Below are 24,524 nucleotides of genomic sequence, written 5' to 3' on the forward strand. Positions count from 1 at the left end.
AAAACATTTTGGTTCCTGGGCAGCATTTTTCCTGACCGCGGGGTCAGGCGTTTTCTTCCCCAGGCACCAAAAAGGATCGATTTTTAAAAAGTGGAAGCAACACCATTTTTAGACATGGAATTTCATCCCGAAATTCATCCTGTTGTCAATTTTTGCATTTGGTTTAAAAAAAAAACAAATTTGGCTCCAAAAAAGATTTTGGTTCCTGGGCAGCATTTTTCCTGACCGCGGGGTCAGGCGTTTTCTTCCCCAGGCACCAAAAAGGATCGATTTTTAAAAAGTGGAAGCAACACCATTTTTAGATATGGAATTTCATCCCGAAACTCATCCTGGTGTCCATTTTTGCATTTGGTTTAAAAAAAACAAATTTGGCTCCAAAAAACATTTTGGTTCCTGGGCAGCATTTTTCCTGACCGCGGGATCAGGCGTTTTCTTCCCCAGGCCCCAAAAAGGCTCGATTTTTGAAAAGTGGAAGCAACACCATTTTTAGACATGGAATTTCATCCCGAAACTCATCCTGGTGTCCATTTTTGCATTTGGTTTAAAAAAAAACAAATTTGGCTCCAAAAAACATTTTGGTTCCTGGGCAGCATTTTTCCTGACCGCGGGGTCAGGCGTTTTCTTCCCCAGGCACCAAAAAGGATCGATTTTTAAAAAGTGGAAGCAACACCATTTTTAGACATGGAATTTCATCCCGAAATTCATCCTGTTGTCAATTTTTGCATTTGGTTTAAAAAAAAAACAAATTTGGCTCCAAAAAAGATTTTGGTTCCTGGGCAGCATTTTTCCTGACCGCGGGGTCAGGCGTTTTCTTCCCCAGGCACCAAAAAGGATCGATTTTTAAAAAGTGGAAGCAACACCATTTTTAGACATGGAATTTCATCCCGAAACTCATCCTGGTGTCCATTTTTGCGTTTGGTTTAAAAAAAAACAAATTTGGCTCCAAAAAACATTTTGGTTCCTGGGCAGCAATTTTCCTGACCACGGAGGGAGGCGTTTTCTTCCCCAGGCACCAAAAAGGCTCGATTTTTAAAAAGTGGAAGCAACACCATTTTTAGACATGGAATTTCATCCCAAAATTCATTCTGGTGTCCATTTTTGCATTTGGTTTAAAAAAAACAAATTTGGCTCCAAAAAAGATTTTGTTTCCTGGGCAGCATTTTTCCTGACCGCGGGGTCAGGCGTTTTCTTCCCCAGGCACCAAAAAGGATCGATTTTTAAAAAGTGGAAGCAACACCATTTTTAGACATGGAATTTCATCCCAAAATTCATTCTGGTGTCCATTTTTGCATTTGGTTTAAAAAAAAAAAATTTGGCGCCAAAAAACATTTCGGTTCCTGGGCAGCTTTTTTCCTGACCGCGGGGTCAGGCGTTTTCTTCCCCAGGCACCAAAAAGGCTCGATTTTTAAAAAGTGGAAGCAACACCATTTTTAGACATGGAATTTCATCCCAAAATTCATCCTGGTGTCCATTTTTGCATTTGGTTTAAAAAAAAAACAAATTTGGCTCCAAAAAAGATTTTGGTTCCTGGGCAGCATTTTTCCTGACCGCGGGGTCAGGCGTTTTCTTCCCCAGGCACCAAAAAGGATCGATTTTTAAAAAGTGGAAGCAACACCATTTTTAGACATGGAATTTCATCCCGAAACTCATCCTGGTGTCCATTTTTGCGTTTGGTTTAAAAAAAACAAATTTGGCTCCAAAAAACATTTTGGTTCCTGGGCAGCAATTTTCCTGACCACGGAGGGAGGCGTTTTCTTCCCCAGGCCCCAAAAAGGCTCGATTTTTGAAAAGTGGAAGCAACACCATTTTTAGACATGGAATTTCATCCCGAAACTCATCCTGGTGTCCATTTTTGCATTTGGTTTAAAAAAAAACAAATTTGGCTCCAAAAAACATTTTGGTTCCTGGGCAGCAATTTTCCTGACCACGGAGGGAGGCGTTTTCTTCCCCAGGCACCAAAAAGGCTCGATTTTTAAAAAGTGGAAGCAACACCATTTTTAGACATGGAATTTCATCCCAAAATTCATTCTGGTGTCCATTTTTGCATTTGGTTTAAAAAAAACAAATTTGGCTCCAAAAAAGATTTTGTTTCCTGGGCAGCATTTTTCCTGACCGCGGGGTCAGGCGTTTTCTTCCCCAGGCACCAAAAAGGATCGATTTTTAAAAAGTGGAAGCAACACCATTTTTAGACATGGAATTTCATCCCAAAATTCATTCTGGTGTCCATTTTTGCATTTGGTTTAAAAAAAAAAAATTTGGCGCCAAAAAACATTTCGGTTCCTGGGCAGCTTTTTTCCTGACCGCGGGGTCAGGCGTTTTCTTCCCCAGGCACCAAAAAGGCTCGATTTTTAAAAAGTGGAAGCAACACCATTTTTAGACATGGAATTTCATCCCAAAATTCATCCTGGTGTCCATTTTTGCATTTGGTTTAAAAAAAAAACAAATTTGGCTCCAAAAAAGATTTTGGTTCCTGGGCAGCATTTTTCCTGACCGCGGGGTCAGGCGTTTTCTTCCCCAGGCACCAAAAAGGATCGATTTTTAAAAAGTGGAAGCAACACCATTTTTAGACATGGAATTTCATCCCGAAACTCATCCTGGTGTCCATTTTTGCGTTTGGTTTAAAAAAAACAAATTTGGCTCCAAAAAACATTTTGGTTCCTGGGCAGCAATTTTCCTGACCACGGAGGGAGGCGTTTTCTTCCCCAGGCCCCAAAAAGGCTCGATTTTTGAAAAGTGGAAGCAACACCATTTTTAGACATGGAATTTCATCCCGAAACTCATCCTGGTGTCCATTTTTGCATTTGGTTTAAAAAAAAACAAATTTGGCTCCAAAAAACATTTTGGTTCCTGGGCAGCATTTTTCCTGACCGCGGGGTCAGGCGTTTTCTTCCCCAGGCACCAAAAAGGCTCGATTTTTAAAAAGTGGAAGCAACACCATTTTTAGACATGGAATTTCATCCCAAAATTCATCCTGGTGTCCATTTTTGCATTTGGTTTAAAAAAAAACAAATTTGGCTCCAAAAAACATTTTGGTTCCTGGGCAGCATTTTTCCTGACGGCGGGGTCAGGCGTTTTCTTCCCCAGGCACCAAAAAGGCTTGATTTTTAAAAAGTGGAAGCAACACCATTTTTAGACATGGAATTTCATCCCAAAATTCATTCTGGTGTCCATTTTTGCATTTGGTTTAAAAAAAACAAATTTGGCTCCAAAAAACATTTTGGTTCCTGGGCAGCATTTTTCCTGACCACGGACGGAGGCGTTTTCTTCCCCAGGCACCAAAAAGGCTCGATTTTTAAAAAGTGGAAGCAACACCATATTTAGACATGGAATTTCATCCCAAAATTCATCCTGTTGTCCATTTTTGCATTTGGTTTAAAAAAAAACAAATTTGGCTCCAAAAAAGATTTTGGTTCCTGGGCAGCATTTTGCCTGACCGCGGGGTCAGGCGTTTTCTTCCCCAGGCACCAAAAAGGATCGATTTTTAAAAAGTGGAAGCAACACCATTTTTAGACATGGAATTTCATCCCGAAATTCATCCTGTTGTCAATATTTGCATTTGGTTTAAAAAAAAAAACAAATTTGGCTCCAAAAAAGATTTTGGTTCCTGGGCAGCATTTTTCCTGACCGCGGGGTCAGGCGTTTTCTTCCCCAGGCACCAAAAAGGATCGATTTTTAAAAAGTGGAAGCAACACCATTTTTAGACATGGAATTTCATCCCGAAATTCATCCTGTTGTCAATTTTTGCATTTGGTTTAAAAAAAAAACAAATTTGGCTCCAAAAAAGATTTTGGTTCCTGGGCAGCATTTTTCCTGACCGCGGGGTCAGGCGTTTTCTTCCCCAGGCACCAAAAAGGATCGATTTTTAAAAAGTGGAAGCAACACCATTTTTAGACATGGAATTTCATCCCAAAATTCATCCTGTTGTCAATATTTGCATTTGGTTTAAAAAAAAAAACAAATTTGGCTCCAAAAAACATTTTGGTTCCTGGGCAGCATTTTTCCTGACCGCGGGGTCAGGCGTTTTCTTCCCCAGGCACCAAAAAGGATCGATTTTTAAAAAGTGGAAGCAACACCATTTTTAGACATGGAATTTCATCCCAAAATTCATCCTGGTGTCCATTTTTGCATTTGGTTTAAAAAAAAAAATAAATTTGGCTCCAAAAAACATTTTGGTTCCTGGGCAGCATTTTTCCTGACCGCGGGGTCAGGCGTTTTCTTCCCCAGGCACTAAATAGGATCGATTTTTAAAAAGTGGAAGCAACACCATTTTTAGACATGGAATTTCATCCCAAAATTCATTCTGGTGTCCATTTTTGCATTTGGTTTAAAAAAAACAAATTTGGCTCCAAAAAACATTTTGGTTCCTGGGCAGCATTTTTCCTGACGGCGGGGTTAGGCGTTTTCTTCCCCAGGCACCAAAAAGGCTCGGTTTTTAAAAAGTGGAAGCAACACCATTTTTAGACATGGAATTTCATCCCAAAATTCATTCTGGTGTCCATTTTTGCATTTGGTTTAAAAAAAACAAATTTGGCTCCAAAAAACATTTTGGTTCCTGGGCAGCATTTTTCCTGACCACGGAGGGAGGCGTTTTCTTCCCCAGGCACCAAAAAGGCTCGATTTTTAAAAAGTGGAAGCAACACCATTTTTAGACATGGAATTTCATCCCAAAATTCATCCTGGTGTCCATTTTTGCATTTGGTTTAAAAAAAAAAAATTTGGCTCCAAAAAAGATTTTGGTTCCTGGGCAGCATTTTTCCTGACCGCGGGGTCAGGCGTTTTCTTCCCCAGGCACCAAAAAGGATCGATTTTTAAAAAGTGGAAGCAACACCATTTTTAGATATGGAATTTCATCCCAAAATTCATCCTGTTGTCAATATTTGCATTTGGTTTAAAAAAAAAACAAATTTGGCTCCAAAAAACATTTTGGTTCCTGGGCAGCATTTTTCCTGACCGCGGGGTCAGGCGTTTTCTTCCCCAGGCACCAAAAAGGATCGATTTTTAAAAAGTGGAAGCAACACCATTTTTAGACATGGAATTTCATCCCGAAATTCATCCTGTTGTCAATTTTTGCATTTGGTTTAAAAAAAAAACAAATTTGGCTCCAAAAAACATTTTGGTTCCTGGGCAGCATTTTTCCTGACCGCGGGGTCAGGCGTTTTCTTCCCCAGGCACCAAAAAGGCTTGATTTTTAAAAAGTGGAAGCAACACCATTTTTAGACATGGAATTTCATCCCAAAATTCATTCTGGTGTCCATTTTTGCATTTGGTTTAAAAAAAAAAATAAATTTGGCTCCAAAAAAGATTTTGGTTCCTGGGCAGCATTTTTCCTGACCGCGGGGTCAGGCGTTTTCTTCCCCAGGCACCAAAAAGGATCGATTTTTAAAAAGTGGAAGCAACACCATTTTTAGACATGGAATTTCATCCCAAAATTCATTCTGGTGTCCATTTTTGCATTTGGTTTAAAAAAAACAAATTTGGCTCCAAAAAACATTTTGGTTCCTGGGCAGCATTTTTCCTGACCACGGACGGAGGCGTTTTCTTCCCCAGGCACCAAAAAGGCTCGATTTTTAAAAAGTGGAAGCAACACCATTTTTAGACATGGAATTTCATCCCAAAATTCATCCTGTTGTCCATTTTTGCATTTGGTTTAAAAAAAAACAAATTTGGCTCCAAAAAAGATTTTGGTTCCTGGGCAGCATTTTTCCTGACCGCGGGGTCAGGCGTTTTCTTCCCCAGGCACCAAAAAGGATCGATTTTTAAAAAGTGGAAGCAACACCATTTTTAGACATGGAATTTCATCCCGAAATTCATCCTGTTGTCAATATTTGCATTTGGTTTAAAAAAAAAAACAAATTTGGCTCCAAAAAAGATTTTGGTTCCTGGGCAGCATTTTTCTTGACCGCGGGGTCAGGCGTTTTCTTCCCCAGGCACCAAAAAGGATCGATTTTTAAAAAGTGGAAGCAACACCATTTTTAGACATGGAATTTCATCCCGAAATTCATCCTGTTGTCAATTTTTGCATTTGGTTTAAAAAAAAAACAAATTTGGCTCCAAAAAACATTTTGGTTCCTGGGCAGCATTTTTCCTGACCGCGGGGTCAGGCGTTTTCTTCCCCAGGCACCAAAAAGGATCGATTTTTAAAAAGTGGAAGCAACACCATTTTTAGACATGGAATTTCATCCCAAAATTCATCCTGGTGTCCATTTTTGCATTTGGTTTAAAAAAAAACAAATTTGGCTCCAAAAAGATTTTGGTTCCTGGGCAGCATTTTTCCTGACCGCGGGGGTCAGGCGTTTTCTTCCCCAGGCACCAAAAAGGATCGATTTTTAAAAAGTGGAAGCAACACCATTTTTAGACATGGAATTTCATCCCAAAATTCATTCTGGTGTCCATTTTTGCATTTGGTTTAAAAAAAACAAATTTGGCTCCAAAAAAGATTTTGGTTCCTGGGCAGCATTTTTCCTGACGGCGGGGTCAGGCGTTTTCTTCCCCAGGCACCAAAAAGGCTCGATTTTTAAAAAGTGGAAGCAACACCATTTTTAGACATGGAATTTCATCCCGAAACTCATCCTGGTGTCCGTTTTTGCATTTGGTTTCAAGAAAAAAATTTGGCTTCAAAAAACATTTTGGTTCCTGGGCAGCATTTTTCCTGACCGCGGATTCAGGCGTTTTCTTCCCCAGGCACCAAAAAGGATCGATTTTTAAAAAGTGGAAGCAACACCATTTTTAGACATGGAATTTCATCCCGAAACTCATCCTGGTGTCCGTTTTTGCATTTGGTTTCAAAAAAAAAAATTGGCTTCAAAAAACATTTTGGTTCCTGGGCAGCATTTTTCCTGACCATTAAGTCATGCTTTTTCTTCCCCAGGCACCAAAAAGGCTCGATTTTTAAAAAGTGGAAGCAACACCATTTTTAGACATGGAATTTCATCCCGAAACTCATCCTGGTGTCCGTTTTCGTATTTGGTTTCAAAAAAAAAAATTGGCTTCAAAAAACCTTTTGGTTCCTGGGTAGCATTTTTCCTGACCATTAAGTCACGCGTTTTCTTCCCCAGGCACCAAAAAGGCTCGATTTTTAAAAAGTGGAAGCAACACCATTTTTAGACATGGAATTTCATCCCGAAACTCATCCTGGTGTCCGTTTTTGCATTTGGTTTCAAAAAAAAAAAATTGGCTTCAAAAAACATTTTGGTTCCTGGGCAGCATTTTTCCTGACCATTAAGTCACGCGTTTTCTTCCCCAGGCACCAAAAAGGCTCAATTTTTAAAAAGTGGAAGCAACACCATTTTTAGACATGGAATTTCATCCCGAAACTCATCCTGGTGCCTGTTTTTGCATTTGGTTTCAAAAAAAAAATTGGCTTCAAAAAACATTTTGCTTCCTGGGCAGCATTTTTCCTGACCATTAAGTCACGCGTTTTCTTCCCCAGGCACCAAAAAGGCTCGATTTTTAAAAAGTGGAAGCAACACCATTTTTAGACATGGAATTTCATCCCGAAATTCATTCTGGTGTCCATTTTTGCATTTGGTTTAAAAAAAAAACAAATTTGGCTCCAAAAAAGATTTTGGTTCCTGGGCAGCATTTTTCCTGACCGCGGGGTCAGGCGTTTTCTTCCCCAGGCACCAAAAAGGATCGATTTTTAAAAAGTGGAAGCAACACCATTTTTAGACATGGAATTTCATCCCGAAATTCATTCTGGTGTCCATTTTTGCATTTGGTTTAAAAAAAAAAACAAATTTGGCTCCAAAAAAGATTTTGGTTCCTGGGCAGCATTTTTCCTGACCGCGGGGTCAGGCGTTTTCTTCCCCAGGCCCCAAAAAGGCTCGATTTTTGAAAAGTGGAAGCAACACCATTTTTAGACATGGAATTTCATCCCGAAACTCATCCTGGTGTCCATTTTTGCGTTTGGTTTAAAAAAAAACAAATTTGGCTCCAAAAAACATTTTGGTTCCTGGGCAGCAATTTTCCTGACCACGGAGGGAGGCGTTTTCTTCCCCAGGCACCAAAAAGGATCGATTTTTAAAAAGTGGAAGCAACACCATTTTTAGACATGGAATTTCATCCCGAAACTCATCCTGGTGTCCATTTTTGCGTTTGGTTTAAAAAAAAACAAATTTGGCTCCAAAAAACATTTTGGTTCCTGGACAGCAATTTTCCTGACCACGGAGGGAGGCGTTTTCTTCCCCAGGCACCAAAAAGGCTCGATTTTTAAAAAGTGGAAGCAACACCATTTTTAGACATGGAATTTCATCCCAAAATTCATTCTGGTGTCCATTTTTGCATTTGGTTTAAAAAAAACAAATTTGGCTCCAAAAAAGATTTTGTTTCCTGGGCAGCATTTTTCCTGACCGCGGGGTCAGGCGTTTTCTTCCCCAGGCACCAAAAAGGATCGATTTTTAAAAAGTGGAAGCAACACCATTTTTAGACATGGAATTTCATCCCAAAATTCATTCTGGTGTCCATTTTTGCATTTGGTTTTAAAAAAACAAATTTGGCTCCAAAAAACATTTTGGTTCCTGGGCAGCATTTTTCCTGACCGCGGGGTCAGGCGTTTTCTTCCCCAGTCACCAAAAAGGATCGATTTTTAAAAAGTGGAAGCAACACCATTTTTAGACATGGAATTTCATCCCGAAATTCATCCTGTTGTCAATTTTTGCATTTGGTTTAAAAAAAAAACAAATTTGGCTCCAAAAAAGATTTTGGTTCCTGGGCAGCTTTTTTCCTGACCGCGGGGTCAGGCGTTTTCTTCCCCAGGCACCAAAAAGGATCGATTTTTAAAAAGTGGAAGCAACACCATTTTTAGACATGGAATTTCATCCCGAAACTCATCCTGGTGTCCATTTTTGCGTTTGGTTTAAAAAAAACAAATTTGGCTCCAAAAAACATTTTGGTTCCTGGGCAGCAATTTTCCTGACCACGGAGGGAGGCGTTTTCTTCCCCAGGCCCCAAAAAGGCTCGATTTTTGAAAAGTGGAAGCAACACCATTTTTAGACATGGAATTTCATCCCGAAACTCATCCTGGTGTCCATTTTTGCATTTGGTTTAAAAAAAAACAAATTTGGCTCCAAAAAACATTTTGGTTCCTGGGCAGCATTTTTCCTGACCGCGGGGTCAGGCGTTTTCTTCCCCAGGCACCAAAAAGGATCGATTTTTAAAAAGTGGAAGCAACACCATTTTTAGACATGGAATTTCATCCCGAAATTCATCCTGTTGTCAATTTTTGCATTTGGTTTAAAAAAAAAACAAATTTGGCTCCAAAAAAGATTTTGGTTCCTGGGCAGCATTTTTCCTGACCGCGGGGTCAGGCGTTTTCTTCCCCAGGCCCCAAAAAGGCTCGATTTTTGAAAAGTGGAAGCAACACCATTTTTAGACATGGAATTTCATCCCGAAACTCATCCTGGTGTCCATTTTTGCGTTTGGTTTAAAAAAAAACAAATTTGGCTCCAAAAAACATTTTGGTTCCTGGGCAGCAATTTTCCTGACCACGGAGGGAGGCGTTTTCTTCCCCAGGCACCAAAAAGGATCGATTTTTAAAAAGTGGAAGCAACACCATTTTTAGACATGGAATTTCATCCCAAAATTCATTCTGGTGTCCATTTTTGCATTTGGTTTAAAAAAAACAAATTTGGCTCCAAAAAAGATTTTGTTTCCTGGGCAGCATTTTTCCTGACCGCGGGGTCAGGCGTTTTCTTCCCCAGGCACCAAAAAGGCTCGATTTTTAAAAAGTGGAAGCAACACCATTTTTAGACATGGAATTTCATCCCAAAATTCATTCTGGTGTCCATTTTTGCATTTGGTTTTAAAAAAACAAATTTGGCTCCAAAAAACATTTTGGTTCCTGGGCAGCATTTTTCCTGACCGCGGGGTCAGGCGTTTTCTTCCCCAGGCACCAAAAAGGATCGATTTTTAAAAAGTGGAAGCAACACCATTTTTAGACATGGAATTTCATCCCGAAATTCATCCTGTTGTCAATTTTTGCATTTGGTTTAAAAAAAAAACAAATTTGGCTCCAAAAAAGATTTTGGTTCCTGGGCAGCATTTTTCCTGACCGCGGGGTCAGGCGTTTTCTTCCCCAGGCACCAAAAAGGATCGATTTTTAAAAAGTGGAAGCAACACCATTTTTAGATATGGAATTTCATCCCGAAACTCATCCTGGTGTCCATTTTTGCATTTGGTTTAAAAAAAACAAATTTGGCTCCAAAAAACATTTTGGTTCCTGGGCAGCATTTTTCCTGACCGCGGGATCAGGCGTTTTCTTCCCCAGGCCCCAAAAAGGCTCGATTTTTGAAAAGTGGAAGCAACACCATTTTTAGACATGGAATTTCATCCCGAAACTCATCCTGGTGTCCATTTTTGCATTTGGTTTAAAAAAAAACAAATTTGGCTCCAAAAAACATTTTGGTTCCTGGGCAGCATTTTTCCTGACCGCGGGGTCAGGCGTTTTCTTCCCCAGGCACCAAAAAGGATCGATTTTTAAAAAGTGGAAGCAACACCATTTTTAGACATGGAATTTCATCCCGAAATTCATCCTGTTGTCAATTTTTGCATTTGGTTTAAAAAAAAAAAACAAATTTGGCTCCAAAAAAGATTTTGGTTCCTGGGCAGCATTTTTCCTGACCGCGGGGTCAGGCGTTTTCTTCCCCAGGCACCAAAAAGGATCGATTTTTAAAAAGTGGAAGCAACACCATTTTTAGATATGGAATTTCATCCCGAAACTCATCCTGGTGTCCATTTTTGCATTTGGTTTAAAAAAAAAACAAATTTGGCTCCAAAAAACATTTTGGTTCCTGGGCAGCATTTTTCCTGACCGCGGGGTCAGGCGTTTTCTTCCCCAGGCACCAAAAAGGATCGATTTTTAAAAAGTGGAAGCAACACCATTTTTAGACATGGAATTTCATCCCGAAATTCATCCTGTTGTCAATTTTTGCATTTGGTTTAAAAAAAAAACAAATTTGGCTCCAAAAAAGATTTTGGTTCCTGGGCAGCATTTTTCCTGACCGCGGGGTCAGGCGTTTTCTTCCCCAGGCACCAAAAAGGATCGATTTTTAAAAAGTGGAAGCAACACCATTTTTAGACATGGAATTTCATCCCGAAACTCATCCTGGTGTCCATTTTTGCGTTTGGTTTAAAAAAAAACAAATTTGGCTCCAAAAAACATTTTGGTTCCTGGGCAGCAATTTTCCTGACCACGGAGGGAGGCGTTTTCTTCCCCAGGCACCAAAAAGGCTCGATTTTTAAAAAGTGGAAGCAACACCATTTTTAGACATGGAATTTCATCCCAAAATTCATTCTGGTGTCCATTTTTGCATTTGGTTTAAAAAAAACAAATTTGGCTCCAAAAAAGATTTTGTTTCCTGGGCAGCATTTTTCCTGACCGCGGGGTCAGGCGTTTTCTTCCCCAGGCACCAAAAAGGATCGATTTTTAAAAAGTGGAAGCAACACCATTTTTAGACATGGAATTTCATCCCAAAATTCATTCTGGTGTCCATTTTTGCATTTGGTTTTAAAAAAACAAATTTGGCTCCAAAAAACATTTTGGTTCCTGGGCAGCATTTTTCCTGACCGCGGGGTCAGGCGTTTTCTTCCCCAGGCACCAAAAAGGATCGATTTTTAAAAAGTGGAAGCAACACCATTTTTAGACATGGAATTTCATCCCGAAATTCATCCTGTTGTCAATTTTTGCATTTGGTTTAAAAAAAAAACAAATTTGGCTCCAAAAAAGATTTTGGTTCCTGGGCAGCATTTTTCCTGACCGCGGGGTCAGGCGTTTTCTTCCCCAGGCACCAAAAAGGATCGATTTTTAAAAAGTGGAAGCAACACCATTTTTAGACATGGAATTTCATCCCGAAACTCATCCTGGTGTCCATTTTTGCATTTGGTTTAAAAAAAACAAATTTGGCTCCAAAAAACATTTTGGTTCCTGGGCAGCATTTTTCCTGACCGCGGGATCAGGCGTTTTCTTCCCCAGGCCCCAAAAAGGCTCGATTTTTGAAAAGTGGAAGCAACACCATTTTTAGACATGGAATTTCATCCCGAAACTCATCCTGGTGTCCATTTTTGCATTTGGTTTAAAAAAAAACAAATTTGGCTCCAAAAAACATTTTGGTTCCTGGGCAGCATTTTTCCTGACCGCGGGGTCAGGCGTTTTCTTCCCCAGGCACCAAAAAGGATCGATTTTTAAAAAGTGGAAGCAACACCATTTTTAGACATGGAATTTCATCCCGAAATTCATCCTGTTGTCAATTTTTGCATTTGGTTTAAAAAAAAAACAAATTTGGCTCCAAAAAAGATTTTGGTTCCTGGGCAGCATTTTTCCTGACCGCGGGGTCAGGCGTTTTCTTCCCCAGGCACCAAAAAGGATCGATTTTTAAAAAGTGGAAGCAACACCATTTTTAGACATGGAATTTCATCCCGAAACTCATCCTGGTGTCCATTTTTGCGTTTGGTTTAAAAAAAAACAAATTTGGCTCCAAAAAACATTTTGGTTCCTGGGCAGCAATTTTCCTGACCACGGAGGGAGGCGTTTTCTTCCCCAGGCACCAAAAAGGCTCGATTTTTAAAAAGTGGAAGCAACACCATTTTTAGACATGGAATTTCATCCCAAAATTCATTCTGGTGTCCATTTTTGCATTTGGTTTAAAAAAAACAAATTTGGCTCCAAAAAAGATTTTGTTTCCTGGGCAGCATTTTTCCTGACCGCGGGGTCAGGCGTTTTCTTCCCCAGGCACCAAAAAGGATCGATTTTTAAAAAGTGGAAGCAACACCATTTTTAGACATGGAATTTCATCCCAAAATTCATTCTGGTGTCCATTTTTGCATTTGGTTTAAAAAAAAAAAATTTGGCGCCAAAAAACATTTCGGTTCCTGGGCAGCTTTTTTCCTGACCGCGGGGTCAGGCGTTTTCTTCCCCAGGCACCAAAAAGGCTCGATTTTTAAAAAGTGGAAGCAACACCATTTTTAGACATGGAATTTCATCCCGAAACTCATCCTGGTGTCCATTTTTGCATTTGGTTTAAAAAAAACAAATTTGGCTCCAAAAAACATTTTGGTTCCTGGGCAGCATTTTTCCTGACCGCGGGATCAGGCGTTTTCTTCCCCAGGCCCCAAAAAGGCTCGATTTTTGAAAAGTGGAAGCAACACCATTTTTAGACATGGAATTTCATCCCGAAACTCATCCTGGTGTCCATTTTTGCATTTGGTTTAAAAAAAAAAAATTTGGCTCCAAAAAACATTTTGGTTCCTGGGCAGCATTTTTCCTGACCGCGGGGTCAGGCGTTTTCTTCCCCAGGCACCAAAAAGGATCGATTTTTAAAAAGTGGAAGCAACACCATTTTTAGACATGGAATTTCATCCCGAAATTCATCCTGTTGTCAATTTTTGCATTTGGTTTAAAAAAAAAACAAATTTGGCTCCAAAAAAGATTTTGGTTCCTGGGCAGCATTTTTCCTGACCGCGGGGTCAGGCGTTTTCTTCCCCAGGCACCAAAAAGGATCGATTTTTAAAAAGTGGAAGCAACACCATTTTTAGACATGGAATTTCATCCCGAAACTCATCCTGGTGTCCATTTTTGCGTTTGGTTTAAAAAAAAACAAATTTGGCTCCAAAAAACATTTTGGTTCCTGGGCAGCAATTTTCCTGACCACGGAGGGAGGCGTTTTCTTCCCCAGGCACCAAAAAGGCTCGATTTTTAAAAAGTGGAAGCAACACCATTTTTAGACATGGAATTTCATCCCAAAATTCATTCTGGTGTCCATTTTTGCATTTGGTTTAAAAAAAACAAATTTGGCTCCAAAAAAGATTTTGTTTCCTGGGCAGCATTTTTCCTGACCGCGGGGTCAGGCGTTTTCTTCCCCAGGCACCAAAAAGGATCGATTTTTAAAAAGTGGAAGCAACACCATTTTTAGACATGGAATTTCATCCCAAAATTCATTCTGGTGTCCATTTTTGCATTTGGTTTAAAAAAAAAAAATTTGGCGCCAAAAAACATTTCGGTTCCTGGGCAGCTTTTTTCCTGACCGCGGGGTCAGGCGTTTTCTTCCCCAGGCACCAAAAAGGCTCGATTTTTAAAAAGTGGAAGCAACACCATTTTTAGACATGGAATTTCATCCCAAAATTCATTCTGGTGTCCATTTTTGCATTTGGTTTAAAAAAAACAAATTTGGCTCCAAAAAAGATTTTGTTTCCTGGGCAGCATTTTTCCTGACCGCGGGGTCAGGCGTTTTCTTCCCCAGGCACCAAAAAGGATCGATTTTTAAAAAGTGGAAGCAACACCATTTTTAGACATGGAATTTCATCCCAAAATTCATTCTGGTGTCCATTTTTGCATTTGGTTTAAAAAAAAAAAATTTGGCGCCAAAAAACATTTCGGTTCCTGGGCAGCTTTTTTCCTGACCGCGGGGTCAGGCGTTTTCTTCCCCAGGCACCAAAAAGGATCGATTTTTAAAAAGTGGAAGCAACACCATTTTTAGACATGGAATTTCATCCCAAAATTCATTCTGGTGTCCATTTTTGCATTTGGTTTAAAAAAAAAAAATTTGGCGCCAAAAAACATTTCGGTTCCTGGGCAGCTTTTTTCCTGACCGCGGGGTCAGGCGTTTTCTTCCCCAGGCACCAAAAAGGCTCGATTTTTAAAAAGTGGAAGCAACACCATTTTTAGACATGGAATTTCATCCCAAAATTCATCCTGGTGTCCATTTTTGCATTTGGTTTAAAAAAAAAACAAATTTGGCTCCAAAAAAGATTTTGGTTCCTGGGCAGCATTTTTCCTGACCGCGGGGTCAGGCGTTTTCTTCCCCAGGCACCAAAAAGGATCGATTTTTAAAAAGTGGAAGCAACACCATTTTTAGACATGGAATTTCATCCCAAAATTCATCCTGGTGTCCATTTTTGCATTTGGTTTAAAAAAAAAACAAATTTGGCTCCAAAAAAGATTTTGGTTCCTGGGCAGCATTTTTCCTGACCGCGGGGTCAGGCGTTTTCTTCCCCAGGCACCAAAAAGGATCGATTTTTAAAAAGTGGAAGCAACACCATTTTTAGACATGGAATTTCATCCCGAAACTCATCCTGGTGTCCATTTTTGCGTTTGGTTTAAAAAAAACAAATTTGGCTCCAAAAAACATTTTGGTTCCTGGGCAGCAATTTTCCTGACCACGGAGGGAGGCGTTTTCTTCCCCAGGCCCCAAAAAGGCTCGATTTTTGAAAAGTGGAAGCAACACCATTTTTAGACATGGAATTTCATCCCGAAACTCATCCTGGTGTCCATTTTTGCATTTGGTTTAAAAAAAAACAAATTTGGCTCCAAAAAACATTTTGGTTCCTGGGCAGCATTTTTCCTGACCGCGGGGTCAGGCGTTTTCTTCCCCAGGCACCAAAAAGGATCGATTTTTAAAAAGTGGAAGCAACACCATTTTTAGACATGGAATTTCATCCCGAAATTCATCCTGTTGTCAATTTTTGCATTTGGTTTAAAAAAAAAACAAATTTGGCTCCAAAAAAGATTTTGGTTCCTGGGCAGCATTTTTCCTGACCGCGGGGTCAGGCGTTTTCTTCCCCAGGCCCCAAAAAGGCTCGATTTTTGAAAAGTGGAAGCAACACCATTTTTAGACATGGAATTTCATCCCGAAACTCATCCTGGTGTCCATTTTTGCGTTTGGTTTAAAAAAAAACAAATTTGGCTCCAAAAAACATTTTGGTTCCTGGGCAGCAATTTTCCTGACCACGGAGGGAGGCGTTTTCTTCCCCAGGCACCAAAAAGGATCGATTTTTAAAAAGTGGAAGCAACACCATTTTTAGACATGGAATTTCATCCCAAAATTCATTCTGGTGTCCATTTTTGCATTTGGTTTAAAAAAAAAAAATTTGGCGCCAAAAAACATTTCGGTTCCTGGGCAGCTTTTTTCCTGACCGCGGGGTCAGGCGTTTTCTTCCCCAGGCACCAAAAAGGCTCGATTTTTAAAAAGTGGAAGCAACACCATTTTTAGACATGGAATTTCATCCCAAAATTCATCCTGGTGTCCATTTTTGCATTTGGTTTAAAAAAAAAACAAATTTGGCTCCAAAAAAGATTTTGGTTCCTGGGCAGCATTTTTCCTGACCGCGGGGTCAGGCGTTTTCTTCCCCAGGCACCAAAAAGGATCGATTTTTAAAAAGTGGAAGCAACACCATTTTTAGACATGGAATTTCATCCCAAAATTCATCCTGGTGTCCATTTTTGCATTTGGTTTAAAAAAAAAACAAATTTGGCTCCAAAAAAGATTTTGGTTCCTGGGCAGCATTTTTCCTGACCGCGGGGTCAGGCGTTTTCTTCCCCAGGCACCAAAAAGGATCGATTTTTAAAAAGTGGAAGCAACACCATTTTTAGACATGGAATTTCATCCCGAAACTCATCCTGGTGTCCATTTTTGCGTTTGGTTTAAAAAAAACAAATTTGGCTCCAAAAAACATTTTGGTTCCTGGGCAGCAATTTTCCTGACCACGGAGGGAGGCGTTTTCTTCCCCAGGCCCCAAAAAGGCTCGATTTTTGAAAAGTGGAAGCAACACCATTTTTAGACATGGAATTTCATCCCGAAACTCATCCTGGTGTCCATTTTTGCATTTGGTTTAAAAAAAAACAAATTTGGCTCCAAAAAACATTTTGGTTCCTGGGCAGCATTTTTCCTGACCGCGGGGTCAGGCGTTTTCTTCCCCAGGCACCAAAAAGGATCGATTTTTAAAAAGTGGAAGCAACACCATTTTTAGACATGGAATTTCATCCCGAAATTCATCCTGTTGTCAATTTTTGCATTTGGTTTAAAAAAAAAACAAATTTGGCTCCAAAAAAGATTTTGGTTCCTGGGCAGCATTTTTCCTGACCGCGGGGTCAGGCGTTTTCTTCCCCAGGCCCCAAAAAGGCTCGATTTTTGAAAAGTGGAAGCAACACCATTTTTAGACATGGAATTTCATCCCGAAACTCATCCTGGTGTCCATTTTTGCGTTTGGTTTAAAAAAAAACAAATTTGGCTCCAAAAAACATTTTGGTTCCTGGGCAGCAATTTTCCTGACCACGGAGGGAGGCGTTTTCTTCCCCAGGCACCAAAAAGGATCGATTTTTAAAAAGTGGAAGCAACACCATTTTTAGACATGGAATTTCATCCCGAAACTCATCCTGGTGTCCATTTTTGCGTTTGGTTTAAAAAAAAACAAATTTGGCTCCAAAAAACATTTTGGTTCCTGGGCAGCAATTTTCCTGACCACGGAGGGAGGCGTTTTCTTCCCCAGGCACCAAAAAGGCTCGATTTTTAAAAAGTGGAAGCAACACCATTTTTAGACATGGAATTTCATCCCAAAATTCATTCTGGTGTCAATTTTTGCATTTGGTTTAAAAAAAACAAATTTGGCTCCAAAAAAGATTTTGTTTCCTGGGCAGCATTTTTCCTGACCGCGGGGTCAGGCGTTTTCTTCCCCAGGCACCAAAAAGGATCGATTTTTAAAAAGTGGAAGCAACACCATTTTTAGACATGGAATTTCATCCCGAAATTCATTCTGGTGTCCATTTTTGCATTTGGTTTAAAAAAAAAAAATTTGGCTCCAAAAAACATTTTGGTTCCTGGGCAGCATTTTTCCTGACCGCGGGGTCAGGCGTTTTCTTCCCCAGGCACCAAAAAGGATCGATTTTTAAAAAGTGGAAGCAACACCATTTTTAGACATGGAATTTCATCCCGAAATTCATCCTGTTGTCAATTTTTGCATTTGGTTTAAAAAAAAAACAAATTTGGCTCCAAAAAAGATTTTGGTTCCTGGGCAGCATTTTTCCTGACCGCGGGGTCAGGCGTTTTCTTCCCCAGGCACCAAAAAGGATCGATTTTTAAAAAGTGGAAGCAACACCATTTTTAGATATGGAATTTCATCCCGAAACTCATCCTGGTGTCCATTTTTGCATTTGGTTTAAAAAAAACAAATTTGGCTCCAAAAAACATTTTGGTTCCTGGGCAGCATTTTTCCTGACCGCGGGATCAGGCGTTTTCTTCCCCAGGCCCCAAAAAGGCTCGATTTTTGAAAAGTGGAAGCAACACCATTTTTAGACATGGAATTTCATCCCGAAACTCATCCTGGTGTCCATTTTTGCATTTGGTTTAAAAAAAAACAAATTTGGCTCCAAAAAACATTTTGGTTCCTGGGCAGCAATTTTCCTGACCACGGAGGGAGGCGTTTTCTTCCCCAGGCACCAAAAAGGCTCGATTTTTAAAAAGTGGAAGCAACACCATTTTTAGACATGGAATTTCATCCCAAAATTCATTCTGGTGTCCATTTTTGCATTTGGTTTAAAAAAAACAAATTTGGCTCCAAAAAAGATTTTGTTTCCTGGGCAGCATTTTTCCTGACCGCGGGGTCAGGCGTTTTCTTCCCCAGGCACCAAAAAGGATCGATTTTTAAAAAGTGGAAGCAACACCATTTTTAGACATGGAATTTCATCCCAAAATTCATTCTGGTGTCCATTTTTGCATTTGGTTTAAAAAAAAAAAATTTGGCGCCAAAAAACATTTCGGTTCCTGGGCAGCTTTTTTCCTGACCGCGGGGTCAGGCGTTTTCTTCCCCAGGCACCAAAAAGGCTTGATTTTTAAAAAGTGGAAGCAACACCATTTTTAGACATGGAATTTCATCCCAAAATTCATCCTGGTGTCCATTTTTGCATTTGGTTTAAAAAAAAAACAAATTTGGCTCCAAAAAAGATTTTGGTTCCTGGGCAGCATTTTTCCTGACCGCGGGGTCAGGCGTTTTCTTCCCCAGGCACCAAAAAGGATCGATTTTTAAAAAGTGGAAGCAACACCATTTTTAGACATGGAATTTCATCCCGAAACTCATCCTGGTGTCCATTTTTGCGTTTGGTTTAAAAAAAACAAATTTGGCTCCAAAAAACATTTTGGTTCCTGGGCAGCAATTTTCCTGACCACGGAGGGAGGCGTTTTCTTCCCCAGGCCCCAAAAAGGCTCGATTTTTGAAAAGTGGAAGCAACACCATTTTTAGACATGGAATTTCATCCCGAAACTCATCCTGGTGTCCATTTTTGCATTTGGTTTAAAAAAAAAACAAATTTGGCTCCAAAAAACATTTTGGTTCCTGGGCAGCATTTTTCCTGACCGCGGGGTCAGGCGTTTTCTTCCCCAGGCACCAAAAAGGATCGATTTTTAAAAAGTGGAAGCAACACCATTTTTAGACATGGAATTTCATCCCGAAATTCATCCTGTTGTCAATTTTTGCATTTGGTTTAAAAAAAAAACAAATTTGGCTCCAAAAAAGATTTTGGTTCCTGGGCAGCATTTTTCCTGACCGCGGGGTCAGGCGTTTTCTTCCCCAGGCACCAAAAAGGATCGATTTTTAAAAAGTGGAAGCAACACCATTTTTAGACATGGAATTTCATCCCGAAACTCATCCTGGTGTCCATTTTTGCATTTGGTTTAAAAAAAACAAATTTGGCTCCAAAAAACATTTTGGTTCCTGGGCAGCATTTTTCCTGACCACGGAGGGAGGCGTTTTCTTCCCCAGGCACCAAAAAGGCTCGATTTTTAAAAAGTGGAAGCAACACCATTTTTAGACATGGAATTTCATCCCAAAATTCATCCTGGTGTCCATTTTTGCATTTGGTTTAAAAAAAAACAAGTTTGGCTCCAAAAAACATTTTGGTTCCTGGGCAGCATTTTTCCTGACGGCGGGGTCAGGCGTTTTCTTCCCCAGGCACCAAAAAGGCTTGATTTTTAAAAAGTGGAAGCAACACCATTTTTAGACATGGAATTTCATCCCAAAATTCATTCTGGTGTCCATTTTTGCATTTGGTTTAAAAAAAACAAATTTGGCTCCAAAAAACATTTTGGTTCCTGGGCAGCATTTTTCCTGACCACGGACGGAGGCGTTTTCTTCCCCAGGCACCAAAAAGGCTCGATTTTTAAAAAGTGGAAGCAACACCATTTTTAGACATGGAATTTCATCCCAAAATTCATCCTGTTGTCCATTTTTGCATTTGGTTTAAAAAAAAACAAATTTGGCTCCAAAAAAGATTTTGGTTCCTGGGCAGCATTTTGCCTGACCGCGGGGTCAGGCGTTTTCTTCCCCAGGCACCAAAAAGGATCGATTTTTAAAAAGTGGAAGCAACACCATTTTTAGACATGGAATTTCATCCCGAAATTCATCCTGTTGTCAATATTTGCATTTGGTTTAAAAAAAAAAATAAATTTGGCTCCAAAAAACATTTTGGTTCCTGGGCAGCATTTTTCCTGACCGCGGGGTCAGGCGTTTTCTTCCCCAGGCACTAAATAGGATCGATTTTTAAAAAGTGGAAGCAACACCATTTTTAGACATGGAATTTCATCCCAAAATTCATTCTGGTGTCCATTTTTGCATTTGGTTTAAAAAAAAAAAACTTGGCTCCAAAAAAGATTTTGGTTCCTGGGCAGCATTTTTCCTGACCGCGGGGTCAGGCGTTTTCTTCCCCAGGCACCAAAAAGGATCGATTTTTAAAAAGTGGAAGCAACACCATTTTTAGATATGGAATTTCATCCCAAAATTCATCCTGTTGTCAATATTTGCATTTGGTTTAAAAAAAAAAACAAATTTGGCTCCAAAAAACATTTTGGTTCCTGGGCAGCATTTTTCCTGACCGCGGGGTCAGGCGTTTTCTTCCCCAGGCACCAAAAAGGATCGATTTTTAAAAAGTGGAAGCAACACCATTTTTAGACATGGAATTTCATCCCGAAATTCATCCTGTTGTCAATTTTTGCATTTGGTTTAAAAAAAAACAAATTTGGCTCCAAAAAACATTTTGGTTCCTGGGCAGCATATTTCCTGACCGCGGGGTCAGGCGTTTTCTTCCCCAGGCAGCAAAAAGGCTCGATTTTTAAAAAGTGGAAGCAACACCATTTTTAGACATGGAATTTCATCCCAAAATTCATCCTGGTGTCCATTTTTGCATTTGGTTTAAAAAAAAAACAAATTTGGCTCCAAAAAGATTTTGGTTCCTGGGCAGCATTTTTCCTGACCGCGGCGTCAGGCGTTTTCTTCCCCAGGCACCAAAAAGGATCGATTTTTAAAAAGTGGAAGCAACACCATTTTCAGACATGGAATTTCATCCCGAAATTCATCCTGTTGTCAATTTTTGCATTTGGTTTAAAAAAAAAACAAATTTGGCTCCAAAAAACATTTTGGTTCCTGGGCAGCATTTTTCCTGACCGCGGGGTCAGGCGTTTTCTTCCCCAGGCACCAAAAAGGCTTGATTTTTAAAAAGTGGAAGCAACACCATTTTTAGACATGGAATTTCATCCCAAAATTCATCCTGGTGTCCATTTTTGCATTTGGTTTAAAAAAAAAACAAATTTGGCTCCAAAAAAGATTTTGGTTCCTGGGCAGCATTTTTCCTGACCGCGGGGTCAGGCGTTTTCTTCCCCAGGCACCAAAAAGGATCGATTTTTAAAAAGTGGAAGCAACACCATTTTTAGACATGGAATTTCATCCCAAAATTCATTCTGGTGTCCATTTTTGCATTTGGTTTAAAAAAAACAAATTTGGCTCCAAAAAACATTTTGGTTCCTGGGCAGCATTTTTCCTGACCACGGACGGAGGCGTTTTCTTCCCCAGGCACCAAAAAGGCTCGATTTTTAAAAAGTGGAAGCAACACCATTTTTAGACATGGAATTTCATCCCAAAATTCATCCTGTTGTCCATTTTTGCATTTGGTTTAAAAAAAAACAAATTTGGCTCCAAAAAAGATTTTGGTTCCTGGGCAGCATTTTTCCTGACCGCGGGGTCAGGCGTTTTCTTCCCCAGGCACCAAAAAGGATCGATTTTTAAAAAGTGGAAGCAACACCATTTTTAGACATGGAATTTCATCCCGAAATTCATCCTGTTGTCAATATTTGCATTTGGTTTAAAAAAAAAACAAATTTGGCTCCAAAAAAGATTTTGGTTCCTGGGCAGCATTTTTCCTGACCGCGGGGTCAGGCGTTTTCTTCCCCAGGCACCAAAAAGGATCGATTTTTAAAAAGTGGAAGCAACACCATTTTTAGACATGGAATTTCATCCCGAAATTCATCCTGTTGTCAATTTTTGCATTTGGTTTAAAAAAAAAACAAATTTGGCTCCAAAAAACATTTTGGTTCCTGGGCAGCATTTTTCCTGACCGCGGGGTCAGGCGTTTTCTTCCCCAGGCACCAAAAAGGATCGATTTTTAAAAAGTGGAAGCAACACCATTTTTAGACATGGAATTTCATCCCAAAATTCATCCTGGTGTCCATTTTTGCATTTGGTTTAAAAAAAAACAAATTTGGCTCCAAAAAGATTTTGGTTCCTGGGCAGCATTTTTCCTGACCACGGGGTCAGGCGTTTTCTTCCCCAGGCACCAAAAAGGATCGATTTTTAAAAAGTGGAAGCAACACCATTTTTAGACATGGAAATTCATCCCAAAATTCATTCTGGTGTCCATTTTTGCATTTGGTTTAAAAAAAACAAATTTGGCTCCAAAAAAGATTTTGGTTCCTGGGCAGCATTTTTCCTGACGGCGGGGTCAGGCGTTTTCTTCCCCAGGCACCAAAAAGGCTCGATTTTTAAAAAGTGGAAGCAACACCATTTTTAGACATGGAATTTCATCCCAAAATTCATTCTGGTGTCCATTTTTGCATTTGGTTTAAAAAAAAACAAATTTGGCTCCAAAAAACATTTTGGTTCCTGGGCAGCATTTTTCCTGACCACGGAGGGAGGCGTTTTCTTCCCCAGGCACCAAAAAGGCTCGATTTTTAAAAAGTGGAAGCAACACCATTTTTAGACATGGAATTTCATCCCAAAATTCATCCTGTTGTCCATTTTTGCATTTGGTTTAAAAAAAACAAATTTGGCTCCAAAAAACATTTTGGTTCCTGGGCAGCATTTTTCCTGACCACGGAGGGAGGCGTTTTCTTCCCCAGGCACCAAAAAGGCTCGATTTTTAAAAAGTGGAAGCAACACCATTTTTAGACATGGAATTTCATCCCAAAATTCATCCTGTTGTCCATTTTTGCATTTGGTTTTAAAAAAAAAAATTTGGCTCCAAAAAAGATTTTGGTTCCTGGGCAGCATTTTTCCTGACCGCGGGGTCAGGCGTTTTCTTCCCCAGGCACCAAAAAGGCTCGATTTTTAAAAAGTGGAAGCAACACCATTTTTAGACATGGAATTTCATCCCGAAATTCATCCTGTTGTCAATTTTTGCATTTGGTTTAAAAAAAAAACAAATTTGGCTCCAAAAAACATTTTGGTTCCTGGGCAGCATTTTTCCTGACCGCGGGGTCAGGCGTTTTCTTCCCCAGGCACCAAAAAGGCTCGATTTTTAAAAAGTGGAAGCAACACCATTTTTAGACATGAAATTTCATCCCAAAATTCATCCTGGTGTCCATTTTTGCATTTGGTTTAAAAAAAAACAAATTTGGCTCCAAAAAGATTTTGGTTCCTGGGCAGCATTTTTCCTGACCGCGGGGTCAGGCGTTTTCTTCCCCAGGCACCAAAAAGGATCGATTTTTAAAAAGTGGAAGCAACACCATTTTTAGACATGGAATTTCATCCCAAAATTCATTCTGGTGTCCATTTTTGCATTTGGTTTAAAAAAAACAAATTTGGATCCAAAAAACATTTTGGTTCCTGGGCAGCATTTTTCCTGACCGCGGGGTCAGGCGTTTTCTTCCCCAGGCACCAAAAAGGATCGATTTTTAAAAAGTGGAAGCAACACCATTTTTAGACATGGAATTTCATCCCAAAATTCATTCTGGTGTCCATTTTTGCATTTGGTTTAAAAAAAACAAATTTGGCTCCAAAAAACATTTTGGTTCCTGGGCAGCATTTTTCCTGACGGCGGGGTCAGGCGTTTTCTTCCCCAGGCACCAAAAAGGCTTGATTTTTAAAAAGTGGAAGCAACACCATTTTTAGACATGGAATTTCATCCCAAAATTCATTCTGGTGTCCATTTTTGCATTTGGTTTAAAAAAAACAAATTTGGCTCCAAAAAACATTTTGGTTCCTGGGCAGCATTTTTCCTGACCACGGAGGGAGGCGTTTTCTTCCCCAGGCACCAAAAAGGCTCGATTTTTAAAAAGTGGAAGCAACACCATTTTTAGACATGGAATTTCATCCCAAAATTCATCCTGGTGTCCATTTTTGCATTTGGTTTAAAAAAAAAAAACAAATTTGGCTCCAAAAAAGATTTTGGTTCCTGGGCAGCATTTTTCCTGACCGCGGGGTCAGGCGTTTTCTTCCCCAGGCACCAAAAAGGATCGATTTTTAAAAAGTGGAAGCAACACCATTTTTAGACATGGAATTTCATCCCGAAATTCATCCTGTTGTCAATTTTTGCATTTGGTTTAAAAAAAAACAAATTTGGCTCCAAAAAACATTTTGGTTCCTGGGCAGCATTTTTCCTGACGGCGGGGTCAGGCGTTTTCTTCCCCAGGCACCAAAAAGGATCGATTTTTAAAAAGTGGAAGCAACACCATTTTTAGACATGGAATTTCATCCCAAAATTCATCCTGTTGTCCATT

Source organism: Pituophis catenifer, unplaced genomic scaffold (genome assembly GCF_029215685.1).
Source record: "Pituophis catenifer annectens isolate HBS135680 unplaced genomic scaffold, rPitCat1.0.hap2 SCAF_18, whole genome shotgun sequence".
In the NCBI taxonomy this organism is placed as follows: domain Eukaryota; kingdom Metazoa; phylum Chordata; class Lepidosauria; order Squamata; family Colubridae; genus Pituophis; species Pituophis catenifer.